The 15,133-nt window shown below is 35.8% G+C and overlaps 1 protein-coding gene and 1 long non-coding RNA gene across 2 annotated transcripts in view; one reads left to right on the top strand and one right to left on the bottom strand.

The window, feature by feature from the left end:
- plagl2 (pleiomorphic adenoma gene-like 2) overlaps nucleotides 1-6,092 on the bottom strand; it is a 39,613-nt gene extending 33,521 nt beyond the window's left edge. The window contains exon 1 of the mRNA XM_027144818.2: nucleotides 5,903-6,092. The gene's annotated coding sequence lies outside the window, so the exon portion shown is untranslated. The remainder of the gene's footprint in view (nucleotides 1-5,902) is intronic.
- LOC125140060 lies at nucleotides 4,287-8,690 on the top strand. Its single transcript, XR_007139298.1, has 2 exons — nucleotides 4,287-4,993; nucleotides 7,212-8,690. It is a non-coding gene; the product is annotated as an uncharacterized LOC125140060 (long non-coding RNA).
- Nucleotides 8,691-15,133: the final 6,443 nt, after the last annotated feature.

Here is a 15,133-nt window from a genome sequence, read left to right as displayed (position 1 = left end):
AGTGACTATAGCAACAGGATTACAACTGAGGCTGAAACCACAGCCAGCCTTGCATGTAGCACATGAGGTGTAAGACTCATCTTTGCCATGATGCTTCATGGTGAATTAAGTTATAACCCACAGCTGGGTAGCTGTATTCAAAAAGCAGGCTTCAATTAAGCATGCACTTCAAGTATCTAGCGTCTTCGTACCACCTCTGAACACCACATACTGCAAGTGCAGTCAGAATGTGTGCCAGTCCAGAAAGCAGGGCATCTCAAAATATGCATATGAGACCTTCGGATGCTTGCTTGCTGAGAACGTGTGATCTGATTTCCCTAAATGTAAATGTTGTGGTAATGTGACTTTGTAATCAGGTGGTAAGAAGGAAAACTGTTGTGTAGGTAAAATTCTCAGTTTCTCAATTTCTCAACTTACTATCAGTCTACCAGAATACAAGCAATGTTACTCCAGGATTTTCTCCTCATAATAGAGAGGTTAATTGGGTTCGGGTTTGCAGTTGTGGCCATTAGTGTTGAAACACCTCTCCGGGGGCAACGGCCCAATCTGCCTCATAAAAAACTCTGATCCTCACCACTTCTGCTGGCTCTCTAACACTGTGTTTCTAATCAGGACTTTAAAGCATTAATGGAAAACAAGGGCCTTTCTTTCAGTCTTAGTGTTTTAAATCTACAAAGTAAATAGGGTTTGATTTAAAATTAATATTGCTTAGTAGTACTTATAAAGTATTTACGTATCTGGATATTCAACTGAATAAAGATCCAGACAAAAAAAATTGTGATTAGAGTATCAATGTATATACATAATATTTAATATAAATAAATAAATACATTTTAAATAATTATTATTATTATTAACCAGCAGACAGATTTCTAATAAAATTATTCAATGATTGACAAATTATATTGCATTGAATCACCATTGCATGACTAAATTTATTAACTTGTTTTAATAATTTATTTAAAAAAAATGTTTTTCTTATAACAGTTTATTAATATAAATGTTGGCTAAAACTAAATCTGTACACACATGGAAAAAAATATACAAATTCAGAATCAAAAATTCATCTCATTTTCACATTTTAAAAATGTTGCTCAAATCAATTAACTAAGAATTTCTCTAAGATTTGTAGAGTTCTATTAAAATGTTTTTAATATAATGACAAGAAATATAGTATAGTTATTTAAAATGTTTTTAAAAAAATGTAGAATTTTAAAATGGACAAGTGAATTTGCATCCAGCTTTAGTAAATGGCACTGAAGAGAAAATTTCTCTCATTGTTCAAAATGTTTGCATAATCCTGTTCAGCTGTAGCAAATAAATGGGGTGAGATTGTGCTGGTAAAAAAATATGCCATTCTGAAGAAACATAACACTCAGAATTGTTTACAAAAGCAGTGTAAGTTACCAGGGGACTGAAGCGTTTAAAGGCTAAATCTGTGGTTGAGTTTTAATTAGGTTTACTGTTGGTCTTGTGGGCAAAAAATATGCATGTACAAAGTATGAATAATTGGTGACTTTCCAATGTCTACATTTACTTGCCAGAATTCCACCCCTATTGATACAAGCTGGCAGTCCTACTCCTGGGTAAGGCTTAATTAAGCTTTATCCTCTCTAATCACAAGGCTGATGTCGCCTGTCCCTCCCACATAGCATTTACCGAAACTATGCATTCACACAGAAACGGTCTTTTTGAGTCTGAGTTACTTGTCAAGAAAAAGCTTGCATACGCATCAAACTGGCAGTTCTATAATTCGGTTGGTTTTTAAATGTTGAGTCAAATAATCACAAGCTCTCCTGCTTGTTCTGTTGTGTGTAGTTCAGCTTGAGTGGCTTTGCAGACGTTTTATCATGGACAGTGGGAAGCCAATCAAATGTGCTCATTAGAATATTTGGCCATAGACAACACACTTCGTTTGTATGTTTTGTAACCAACGAGCTTGATGATTTGCTGTATGTTTAGAAACACTTGTTATGGTACCATTTTTATATTACATACATTCCCACACTTCTTCTGTGGCATTATCGTAGCCTACAGCTACGGTCACTCAACACAACTAAATTGACTACTCAATTGCGCTTTCATTTCCAGCTTCTGTTTATTTACATTTAGCCTGCTGACAGAGAACGAGGATGTCTAACAGGTCAATTATTTCTAAAAAGCTCTATCAGTTCAAACTGGAATATACAAACAAAGAATAACACCAGACTGATGAAGAGAGAGAGAGAGAGAAAGAGAGAGAGAGAGAGAGAGAGAGAGAGAGAGAGAGAGAGAGAGAGAGAGAGAGAGAGAGAGACAGAAACAGAGAGAAATTGAATAAGGGCAATTTGAATAACTTTCGCTATGCCATCCAAAACTATATTGGCAATTAAAAAGCCACTTACTCAAAGACTTTAAATACTAAATGTACATTAAAACCATGCCAGACGTCCAGTATTTCTGTTTGCTATGTAGTCCAGATCAATTCCCCACAATTTGTATTAGCTAATCTGATTTCCTTCAGCTCTGCTGATGAGTATTATTTCACAGACTAATTTGTTGATATACTGCAAGTGGGTATATGCAGAAAGTTATAAAGAGACACAGTACTCTTAATAAAAACAGGTTTTTACAGATTTCCAAATACTCGGTGGATATAAATACTGCACTCATGGTTTAAAAAAACAAAACAAAGAACTCCTCTGGTTTCTATTAAAAACTTCTTTAAATTTGCGTGACATTGTTGATTTATAAACATGCTAAAATTGTGAAGGAAATAGTCATTTCTTTTTTTGGATGATCAAAAAATATAGTACAACAGGACATACTGTAATCTTATAATATTTGTGAAATTTTCATTCCTCTAAAAAAAGACATAAAATCCTGACACAATGAAGAGTTACACTGGCTTTATGAACTTGGCCTGATTTTATCTCTTTCTCTTCTCCCTCAGTCCTTTTTCCTCTCTTTTATGGGGTGACCCAGTGCACCCACAGGGTTCAACAGTCACTGCTACTGTTCACAACACAGTGACACTGGACTAAGCCAAATAAACACTCCCCACTGACTTGTTTGAATAGGATCTGAAATACATAACATGTTCTCATTGACCACATACACAAACCCACACAGAAATAAAGACGCAATATCTATATGACCAAAGCCGAGCACCGGTACCTCTCTTCAGTTTCTCAAATAGATTAAATTCTACAAAATCAGAAAAAAACTACATATTTCCGGTGCTTCAATGACACCAGCAATCCCTCTGCCCCTCCAAGTGCCAGCAGCCTCCCTGTTTCCTCCTTCCAGTCATAAAATAAGGACTTGAGGACTCTTATGAAGAGTTTTTGCCCCAATTTTGTGCTCAGTTATTAACTAGCGGTTGTGTGCTTCAGAGCCTGTTCCACCCATTAACCCCTCTGATGCTCTTTTCTCATGATAATCAGCCTGCTTCCCCGCCGAGGTGCGGCAGGATTGTGCAAAGCCTTCAGGAGAGTAAACCCCCCTTGGACACACATGCTCACGCTCTCTCGATCTCCTCACACACATACACGCTGAATCAGGCATGTAATGTGCTGCCTTTTCAGGGAGCACATGGACAGATGCAGTATGAAAAGTTCTGCCAGTTTTGTTAGAATGAATAGCACTACCCACATGTAGAGCTACAAGGCTCACATGTCCATCTATACCGCATACGTTATTTGCACAAAATAACCAATTACAAAAAAGGAACGATTTACAAATAGAGAACCATTTAGAAACAATGCGCAAAATGACCTTATCCTGCGATAAACGCTGAGAAAAAGTGAGTCTGGGAAATATTTACACTTGTTTTGATTACTAAAAGCTGTGTGCCATTTACTAAGAACACAAATCAGGGTAGATGTTCTGCAGAAGAAATCCTCCAACATTTGCAACAGTTACAGTTTTTCAAAATGGAAGTGCAGCACAACTAACTTCAAATAACAAGAGTCTAGTTTTCATGCCTGAACACACAAAAGTTTCACAAAGCATAGGCTGATGTTCTATATACATATCTTTCTCTCTTAGGTTTATGGATTTTTTTTTTTTTTGTATGAAATAACTAGACATTTGTATTTTTGCATAATTCACAAGATTTTTCTAACATCATGCACGTTCATGCAACAACAACCAGAGGAAAGAAATGACAGAAAATCTAGCAAAATCTATCTTTCCTTCATAAATAACACTCAGTATGCAATCAGTGAGAGACAATAACAAGCACATGTGTTCTACAGAACCATATACATTTCCAGGGCACTTCAAGAAATGAAAGATATTGTAAAGGTACATAATGGGTAGTTGAAATGAATGAACAAGAACAAAACAGGTTTAAGGGGGGAAAAATAGATCTCAAGCACCAAAAAAAAGCGTCTACAAAAGCAGCGTCTCGTCACGCGCCTCGCTTCCATTTCCTTATTCTGCAGCTCGAGGCAGTGGAAGTGGAAACTGAGCTCGAGCCCCGTTACAGATCCATCAGTGTTTACTTTTCTCTGTCGATCAACTCTGATGAAACGATATAAGAAGTCTGGAGCATCTTCTCACAGTTGGGGAAAGTGGGTGGAGGAGTGAACGTGACATGAGTGTGATGCGAATATGCTTTTAGAACGTGTATCATGCGTAAAGGAGCTACAGGTGCTGTAAATTTACACGACTATAAAATCGTAATAACGTCCTATCGGTTAATAAAGTCGTGCTTATCACCGCAGGCGAGAGGCTAATAGCTCGAGATAAACTGCATGAACGAACCGACACGTTTCATTTGCAACAGATGAAGCGTTCTGTTAGATTAAAACACACGTTTCGGTCTTTTCGTTTCAAGTTAAATGTCGTGCACAACCATGAATTTACTTATCGATCCCAAACCAACTGGACAAACTGAGCAGTGCAACTCCAGTCCAATGAAGTTATTGAACGTAAAACGAAGCAAAAGCAGAAAACAGCCACAACATGTGCAACAACAGGGAGGAAAAACAACCGAATGCTGAATGAGGTAATCTGCTGCATAAGGAGGTGCAACCCCCACCACCAAAAATCTGACATCCCTAATAACTTATTTACCCCTCGAGAACCACACACACACACACACACACACACACAAAGAAAAAAAAAACAGAAATGTATACAATATATATATATATATATATATATATATATATATATATATATATATATATATATATATAGTATCCGACTGAAACTTACTCGTGCACGACGAGTCATTAGAGCTAAAGAGCTGAGTGTAAAAGTCGTTTATTTTATTTCTTTTTTTTTTTTTTTTTTTTTTAGATTTTTAGACAGATTAAAAGTGCGACCGGAGAAACAAATGCATTTGCAGAGTTTAAGAGCCAACAGGAACTCGTGGGTCTCCAGGGCTGAGCACAGGCAGATAAACATTCAGAAATTGCACAAAACTCAACCGTTCGTCCCAAAGTCACTACAAACATCTACTGGCACGACTTAAGACACGAGCCACCGAATGCATTTTGTTTACTGACTGAATTATTCACATCGGAACCGTATTTATCGAACAAGTTTCTTTCTGCGTGCGCGAGCGGATCGCGTCATTAAAAATTAAATACCCGACGCTCCGGTGGCTTCAGAGAAAACGATCAAAAAACAATAAAAAAAACAATAAATGACGTCGAACCCAGGGAAAATATCATCGCTAACGTTCTCAATTAAACACTCGTTCAGCGGTCGATGGGTTCGATTATGTTTCATTAACAATAAAAAAACAACCCGCATGCATACAGAACGTGCACAGCCACATTTTGAAGACTTGGAGAGAAAAAAAAACGAGCAGTTAAAAAAAAGCAAAAAAAAAAGTTTCCAGCACCGCATTAGTCAATTTCACAAGGAAACCCGGTAACATTCCGTCACCAAGTAGACGCAAACTTACCGCGGGGGATCCCACGACAGCTTTCCCGGAGTTTCTCCTCTGGATCTGTTGTTTTATTAATTTTTCAGATTTTTTTCTATAATTTTTGGCTTTTTTTCGGGGCCTGAGTGGCTCGCGCTCTCCTCAGGCTGCAGCGCCAGAGTTCTGGGGCGCGAGCATTGTGGGAGTGTGACGTCAGGCCACTTTCACAAACTTTTTTACCGGGGCTTCTAAACTCAGTGTGTGTGTGTGTGTGTGTGTGTGTGTGTGTGTGTGTGTGTGTGTGTGTGTGTGTGTGTGTGTGTGTGTGTGTGTGTGTGTGTGTGTGTGTGTGTGTGTGTCACTGATAGTATCTTTGATCTTAGTGAATTATTCGTTTTATATTTGTTATTGACTGGCTATTAACACTTGACAAAATGTTTATGTGATTCGACAAATATTTGGGGGAACATCCCTAAAATTTATTACGAAAGAATTTTTGCATGCAAAAGTTCTTTTCATGCAAAAATTCTTTCATACTAAATTTCAATACTAACCTTTTTTCATATAGCCTATAATTTTATTAAAGCATAAATACTTGTAACCAAAATTTCTTTTCATTCTAGAAGTTTCAATAAATGCATTAAAAAGACATGTTAGCAATTTATTTCTTTTATATAAATCCATTTCCATTACACGCATTTTCGCCTTGGCATTGCATTTTATTAAATAAACATAATTTAAACATAATAATCATTGAATAAACATAAGCATTTTGTGTTGAACTGAGTTTGATCATGTCATTTAGGCTATAATTTCATCAGAATGGTCCAATAAACTAAACAGTCATTTGAATGAGCCTGTTATTACACGCATGCGCTGTCTCGTGCTCTTTGAGTTTCAGAGGCTCCCTGAGAAGCAACAGGTTAAACAACAGCTCGGGGATGGTGGTGGTGGTGGAGGGTGGGGGGGTTGTAATATTAGCAAATGCTGTATTTATAATGTTGTAATACATAAATGCAATGTGTATAACATGAATTCTTGTTTGCTTTTAAATGCACACTTCTATAATAATAATAATAACAATAATAATAATAATAATAATAATAATAATAATAATAATAATAATAATAATAATAATAATAAGGGGAATACATATGTGGTATTCTTCTCTTTCTTATCTATCTATCTATCTATCTATCTATCTATCTATCTATCTATCTATCTATCTGTCTGTCTGTCTGTCTGTCTGTCTGTCTGTCTGTCTGTCTGTCTGTCTGTCTGTTTTGTTTTTGGGGGGTTGGGATTGTTTGTTTTTTGCGGTCTTCTCATTTTACCTTGTGTGTTTTAGGGGGAAAAGGAATTACTTCCAGGGCACTGTGAGCCCATTTCCTCAGCTCTCCAACCCCCAACCCCCCTCCACACCAGCGACCCTGCTGATGGATGTGTGAGTGAACAGAGAGAGGGGTGTGTGTGTGTGTGTGTGTGTGTGTGTGTGTGTGTGTGTGTGTGTGTGTGTGTGTGTGTGTGTGTGTGTGCGTGCGTGCGTGCGTGCGTCTGTGTGTGCACTAGCATACTACAGCACGTCAATAGTGTGTCACTACAGTACGCTAGGCTTGATAAATGTAAATTGCATGATATAAGTTCACCAATTAAAGTAAACCTGGGGTGTAGTTAGAAAGAGGCAAGTGTACTGATTAACCTACAGTTTTCTAGGTAACGGAGCACGTGAACGTGTGATAGTGTGAGGCGTGTGGGGGGGGGGGGGGGGTTTAGGGGTCTTCCATAAGCTCCATGTTAACGATGAAAACACGTTTGAAACAGGCTGACTAACTCCAGGATGCCATGTCGCCCAGACCATACTGCAGCGTCTGGGAGAAGTACTGAACATTCAAAAACGGTTATTTATTTGTTTTTAAGGAATTTTTTGAGACTGACGGTGAGAAAACAATCCAGAGCTTTTCCTCATTCGGACGGACGCTGAGCTTTTAGACGGAAGTGTCGCGCGCTTTATTTGACGGAGGGAATAAATAGAGAAAAACTTTGCGTGTTTGTTTATGTGCTGCGTCTCCAAACCAGCGCCTGTCAAGATCATGGACTAAACTTTAATATTCGCTTTCATTTTGGGTCTAAGGTGAAAGTACACGAATGACTGATGCTGTGGTTTAAATTAATTTCTAAATTCAAAATAATAGCTAGAAAAAACATTACAAGACATATTTTTGTCGTTTTTAATTTGTGCATTCTGCTCATTGGTCTCATACTAATTTGGTGATGAATTAAAATGATCTAAAAATGACAATTAAAATAACTGAAAATGCTTCAATTTAAAATATTAACTCTAAAGGTAAAAATTTGCTTTATGAGCAACAGGAATAAAAAAAAAAATTATAGTCTCATAAGAATGTTTCCCAAAATTAAAATTCTCTTAAACATAATCTCTTTATTCATGTTTTTTTTGTACCAGTTGTCTACTTTCTTTTAGAAATTGTTAGAAATTATGATATTACACAAAAGATATACAGATATACAGATGTGTGTTGTTTGTGCAGTTTTGTACTGATTACAGACCTATTGTGAATCAAGCTTATTTGTTTTAAAGTTGTATTTAAATTGTAAAGATTAATTATATAAGCATCAAAATAGAACTTTAAATATAGCTCTTAAATCTGATGTAATATTGTGTTTTATTTAACTTGCTTTGTTTGTGCACTTTTAATCATTTGGTAGATCCTTTGGCAGATGGTTTGCACAAGTTCTAATGAATACATGATGTTATGTTTCTGATAAGGTGCAAAGCATGTTCCCATTAAATGCATCATGCTGTGCAGTCACATGTGTTTGGAGCACTCCTTTTGAAAAGTTGGCTGTCTGCCTAAACGAATGAAAATATTTATTTCTTTGAAAACCCTGACACATTGACAACTTGGTGAAATTGTAGCTAGCCAAAAACACAACAATCGTTGCTTAATACAGAATTTTTTAGCTTTTCCTACAGAAATGCCTGAATGAAAATCGTATATAGAAATGTTACTCAATGTGAAATAAATTAGTTTTGTTTGAAATAATAACACCATTGTCGGCAAACCTTTAAAATCAGTAAATCTGTAAGAAGTGTATTCATCAGCACAGAGGTAGCTGGTAAAACAAAGACAGATCACACAAAATACAAGAAAGGTTATCACATTCGTAAAAGGTATTCTTATACCTTAAAACTATTGTAAGAGGCTAAACATAACTTTGTCAAAAGATATTTGTCATGTAAAATAAGGTGAACTTTTTAACTGTTAACTGTGACACTAATGTATGAACTGAAACTTCTTAATAGTGCTTCCTACTGCAGGTAATGAAGATTCCCACAGTTATTTAAAACTAACATGGATAACAAAGTATGAGAATATGAACCTATGGATAAAATGAAGTTATTACTTATACATAACTTATAACTTATACATTATCTTGCAAACAGGTTTTTTAAGAATTTGAATTTAAAATCAGCGTAAAAATTCTCAAGATTTAAATCAATTAAATCTAAAGGCTTTACTAAAAGAAACTGTAATATTTAGTTGGTTATTGTCTTGATGTCAATGTACATGTGCTATATTTATTTATGCCATGTATATTTAGGGTCTCTTTAGTGGAATTAATCTGGTTAATTAGAAAGATTAAATAAAAACAAATATCTCAAATTAGAAGATTAAGTTAAGAGTTTGAATTGGGAATATAGGAAGAGGAAAATGCTGAGAAAAATGCTGAAAATGTTCATTCTAATGCATGTTTTCCCTGGTCACTTGATTCTTCTTAAAGTTTGCATCACAAATGCTGTTTAATTTGTACAGTGATGCATAGTCTATTAAATGTTACAATCTATAATACAGTCTTCGGGAAAACAGATTTAAGATTTCGGGAAAAAGCTATTTAAGAGTACTTTCTGGACAGTTATGGCTTCTTTGCCTCCTAAAGATTGTACACCATTGTTATACATAGAATCCTGAAACTGTTCCCTGCAGAAGAATCTACAAACCAAAGAACACTCAAACAGTTTTAAGACTTTAGATCATTCTTTTGAATAAATGCAATATTAATTTTCTTTAGATTATTGTCATAAATAAACTTGTTCAATCAATTGTTATCCATTTTTCTATAAATTTAACAATTATGTGGAACGAACTTGGCAGGAAATAATTATTCATCTAAATGTGGCAACACTGAGCAATAGCTGAGCAATCATAAACTAAAAGTTTTGTCATCGAACCAAAATATTTATAACAGTTCCAAAAAAATGGTTCATCTATCTCAACATTTATGATGCCTAATTTTGAGAGTATACTAGTGGAGAAATGGTATAAAACATTTACAGGCTGTGTGATCCAAAGTGTTTTTGAGTGTACCGCAGTGTCACTTTTCACATTTTCAAAAAAGTTGATATTTCAAATAGGGCTATATAACAGTCCACTTATTCAATTATGTGGCTAGTTAAGCTGTTACAATATCTGATAAAAAGAACATAAGAGGGTTGACATAAACCTTCATGTAGAATACCCTTCTTTAAGTTAGTTGTTTTTAAATATTAAGATGTATAATTGTATTATATTTTATATTATTTTATTTTTAATTATTTAATATTCTTATATTATTCTTCAAACTTACTTCCAGTATTGTGCTGCATCTACCTATATAGCACATGTTCTGTTTTATGTATATCTAAGTGTTTAGGAACTCAGAATGTATTTAGGAACACTTGGGGTATAAATAGGAGGTGGGCGGCACAGTGGCGCAGCAATGCCGCTTCACAGCTTCGGGGTCCTCAGTCTGTACCTGAGCTCGGGTTACTGTATGTGCTGAGCTTGACATGTTCCTCTGTCCGTGTAAGTTTCCTTTGGATTCTCTCAATTCCAATTCCCACTGTCCAAAACCGTACAAGTAAGCAGATTGCCTATGCTAAATTGCCTGAATACCTGTAGGTGTAAAAAAGTGTGTGTGTGTGAAGGTAAGTTTTGCTCTTGTATTCCACTTGTATTCCATCCAGGATGAATTTTAGCCTTTTTTTCAGTGGCTGGGGAAAAGTAGCCGTTGAAGTGAAAAATAATGCCTCAATATGAGGTGACACAGAGGACATATAATCATAGTCATTCATCGAAATCAATATGCATAAATGACACAAATGAAATTTAAGTGTGCTTTAAAACACATTTTTATAGCAACGGCTATTAATAGCCATACACCATAAATGCTCATATCTTTTGTTAGGGCAATCAGTAAAAAGTTTAAAACAAACAAAGCTCTAAAGTAGAGAGGCAAGATTCTTAGAGAAGCAAGAATGATGGTTGGATATTTACAGAAGATGATAGCATAACTAAGCACAATGAACATAAATCAGTCATATTTGCAACTAGATACCACCTTCATTACAATAAAATATTAAGGTGAGACAAGGAAAAGTTTTTTTCTTTGACAGATGGAAACACTTGGAATTCATTAAATGCCACTGGAAATTTGGAAGGAGCCCAGTTCTGTGGTCAAGTGAGACAAGACAGTTCTGCGGTCAAACAGAGCTTTTTGATGAAAAATACTTATGGTCAAACTTAAGGTCAGCTTGGAGAAAAATATAAAAAGAAGGATGGGTTTACATGAAAGAACATAATCTCCACTTTTATGTATAATGAACACAGAATCTAAAGTAAATGCAGGCGTTGCAATCATTGTGATTCATGCGGGTTTGTTAAAAAATATTTTTTATATGAAGTATTTCTTATTGTTAATTTGTGTGACATTAAGCTGGTTGACCACTAAGATATTTTTCTATAGCCTTCGCTAAGGGTTTGATTATTACACAAGGATGCAGGAAGAAGGAGTGCTGGCGCTACCGCAGCACCCCTGAGGTTTAGGATTTGTTTAATGCCATTCTGGCTGACCAAGTTAAAATGGCATAGTGTGTCCCTGACTGCAGATGTGTGTGATGGATCAACTTTAATCAATTATAGCTAGTGAGATTTAAAAGAGACTAGAATCAATCTAGAATTGCATTCATATTTGTATCCTGTATTTGTATTAGGTAGCACATGCCTTTCTATCTTTCTTTATTTTATTTTTCCTACACATTTGTTATTTCTTTTAAACATCACCTATTCCACATTATTTGGCAAAATATTCTCATCATTCTCTAACTTCGAAGGTGAGGCTGAACACACATGCAGTTGCATCATTTTATGACTTAAGCTGGTCTTCTTTCATTATCTTATGTTTATTTTCTGATGTAAAGAGCCATGTATTTTTTTGAGCTTGTGGTTCAGGGTGATTACAGCCAAGGGGTGGCCTGTCATTTAGGGGATCCAGATTGATTTTAAAGTGCCGTTTGAAATGCCATGCGCTCTGTTGGCAGCCCTGTCAGTTCCCCCCTGCTCTTTCCACCTCAAACAGGCTTGTAAAAGAAGCCATTAAGAAGAACAAGGGGAGGGTGAGTTTCAAAGGCTCAACCACTCCTCTGCTCCAACCCAACCAGCCCCTAATTAGGATCTGATTAACCATGCAAGATGCAAATGCCAATTTCCTCATTCACCCCTCCACAAATTTGATGATAGCCAAAAAAAGAGAAAGTTGTACAAACACACACAGCCAAAATATTTATTGTCAGTCGATAGGGCAATCAGCTGTAGCTATTTATGAGTCCATAGCTAGTGGTCAAACCCTAAACATGATAATAGCAATTAAAAGAATGGGCGATTTGTACACATCTGGAGTGCATTTCCTCACCAGAGGAGTAGGCAGCTTATAGAATTGACTCCTTTACTGCCTCTCTTTCTTTTTGCCTCTGAATAGGGGTGAGGTGTTTTTTTGTTTTTTTTAATCTGTTTGGTTTAAAACATATGGTAGGTGTATAAGAGTGAGGTGGTTAGTGATAAACAACTCATGAAGGGTAGATGTACCACACAACCACCAACAAAGTGTGGGAATTTTTTATAGCCTCATCTCTTAGAACCAATGCCCTGTGACTTTCAAGTGATATTAATATCCCATTCACATCTTTGTATATAGTAAACCAATGAACTAGTTCTCTACATCCATGTGTGGAAAGTCTATCTTAGGAAATAAGCAATTGCTTTATTTGTTGACTGTGGTTAACCTTCTTTTTTTCCCCAGCAACACTGGATGAGCAGTTGTATACATGTCGTTAAAGGATAATGTTAAGTTTGTGAACACAGAAAAAACCCACAGATGTTTGTTTGGCTGGGAGGAACAGTTGGAGCAAATGAAGTCAACCACAGTCTTAATACATCTGAGAGGATGATTAGAAACACTCTAATCTCTTCCATTCTTCCTGTGTTATGTTTACTACTTAAATTGACCATATATACATATTAATTAACAGTGCCACTTTTCTTTCGTTCTCTGAACATGTAGGGACTTAAAATAGCTTCAGGTAACATGTAGTAACATGTATTATTAGATAGTGTTTCCTGAGGGGTTAAGCATGCAGAAATAAACAGTGGAGAGATATAAGTGTATGATTTTGGAACAACATGGAAAACAGGGAAACAGACAGAGAGAGAGAGAGAGAGAGAGAGAGAGAGAGAGAGAGAGAGAGAGAGAGAGAGAGAATGGTTGGTACTGTATCATTTTTAGATAGTCAGTGTATTGGATCTGTCTGTAGCTGATAAAGAGCATGGGTGGACCCAGAAATGTCCTGGATAATGACGTCATATACTCTGAAACTTGTAGTTTTATACTTCTAATCAAGCAATTACATAAAGATACTGCTTACTGTACACCCTTAAACTGGTGCATATAAGAAATAAGAAATTAGCAAGAAATGTGATGACATATGTTAACATCATGTTCTCAGAAGGAATCAAGTATGTGGATTGAAAGAATAAATGGTTTATTGCTATTACTTTTAAAAATTCATAAACAAAAACTTTATAAACAAAATTCTTTGTGCCTAATAGTTGATGTAGTTTGCAGAAAAGGAAACATTTGTTCTTTTGCTAAGTGAACACGTACTGCAAGCTGCATGTAGAAAAACAATGAAAAACAATTGTTTTCAGTTCTATCTCATGGCCTTTGAAGGTCTGATTCGCTCCCTCAACCGACCGACTTTTCAAAATTCAGGTATGACAGAAGCAGACAAACGAGGCTTGCTTTGCATTCTTATCTCTGCCGTCATCTCTAGAATGAAAAACTTTGTGTGAATGTCTGCATGTGTGTATGTGTGTGCGTGTGTGAGAGTGAACATTTCAGTGTGGGGGATGGGCCACTATGTAGGGTAGGAGGGACAGAAAGAAGAAGGTGATAGACAGAAGAAAGCGTGGAACAACAAAAGAGAGAGGAAACGGTAAAAGATATGGTGATCGAATAGGGGGTTGGGAGAGGTGGTTAGTTTAAATGTTTGCCTAGAAAACTTATCTAACCATATACTGGATTAAGCTTAAAAATGTACCAATTTAGCTTTGCTCAATCATAAAAACACAGAGGACATATTCATTCCATAGAGAGAGTCGAGACATATCTCTATTTCCTAAATGAGAAATGTAAATCTTCAATTTACCTCGATATCATAGTATACATACATACATACATACATACATACATACATACATACATACATACATACATACATACATTACATAGAATTTAGTCTACAAACCCCTGTTAAATTAGCAGGTTTTGCCACGATAATTCACTTCAGAACTTTTTTAACACTCAAAGTCAAATCATAATAAATACAAATATATTGAAAAACAATCAGAACTATTTTAGGTTATTATAGTTAGTTACAAATACCTGGTGTGCATACCTTTTTATAATTGGGATGTGGCTGTGTTCAAAACAAACCAATTGCATATAATCTCATGTTTAAAAGTGAATATCATACAGCTGTCATTAATAAAATTATTCAGATTAACCCAAATAAAGATCAGCTGTATCTGAAGGTTTTTCTTCAAATCTTTTTTATTTCATCTGACTGCTAAAGCTGTGGTCTGCAAATCATGTATCTTATTTCACTTGTTGAAAGGTATTGAGCAAGAGGTATAACATAATTTCAAAAACAATGGATGTACAAGTGAACATCTTAAAGACCATCATCAACAAAGAGTACAACAGTGTAATAACCGAGAACAGGATGACTCTCAAAAAAATGACAAGACAAAATCTTACCAAAATCTTACTGCCAAAAGAGCTATGGCAACATTAAAGGAGCTGCAAGAATACCTGACAAGTATTGATTACTCTCCGCATTTGACAATCTCTCATGTCTGGGCTATAGGGGAGGGT

The sequence above is a fragment of the Tachysurus fulvidraco genome, chromosome 23, assembly GCF_022655615.1.
Source record: "Tachysurus fulvidraco isolate hzauxx_2018 chromosome 23, HZAU_PFXX_2.0, whole genome shotgun sequence".
In the NCBI taxonomy this organism is placed as follows: domain Eukaryota; kingdom Metazoa; phylum Chordata; class Actinopteri; order Siluriformes; family Bagridae; genus Tachysurus; species Tachysurus fulvidraco.
This window is presented reverse-complemented; position numbering and strand designations above follow the sequence as displayed.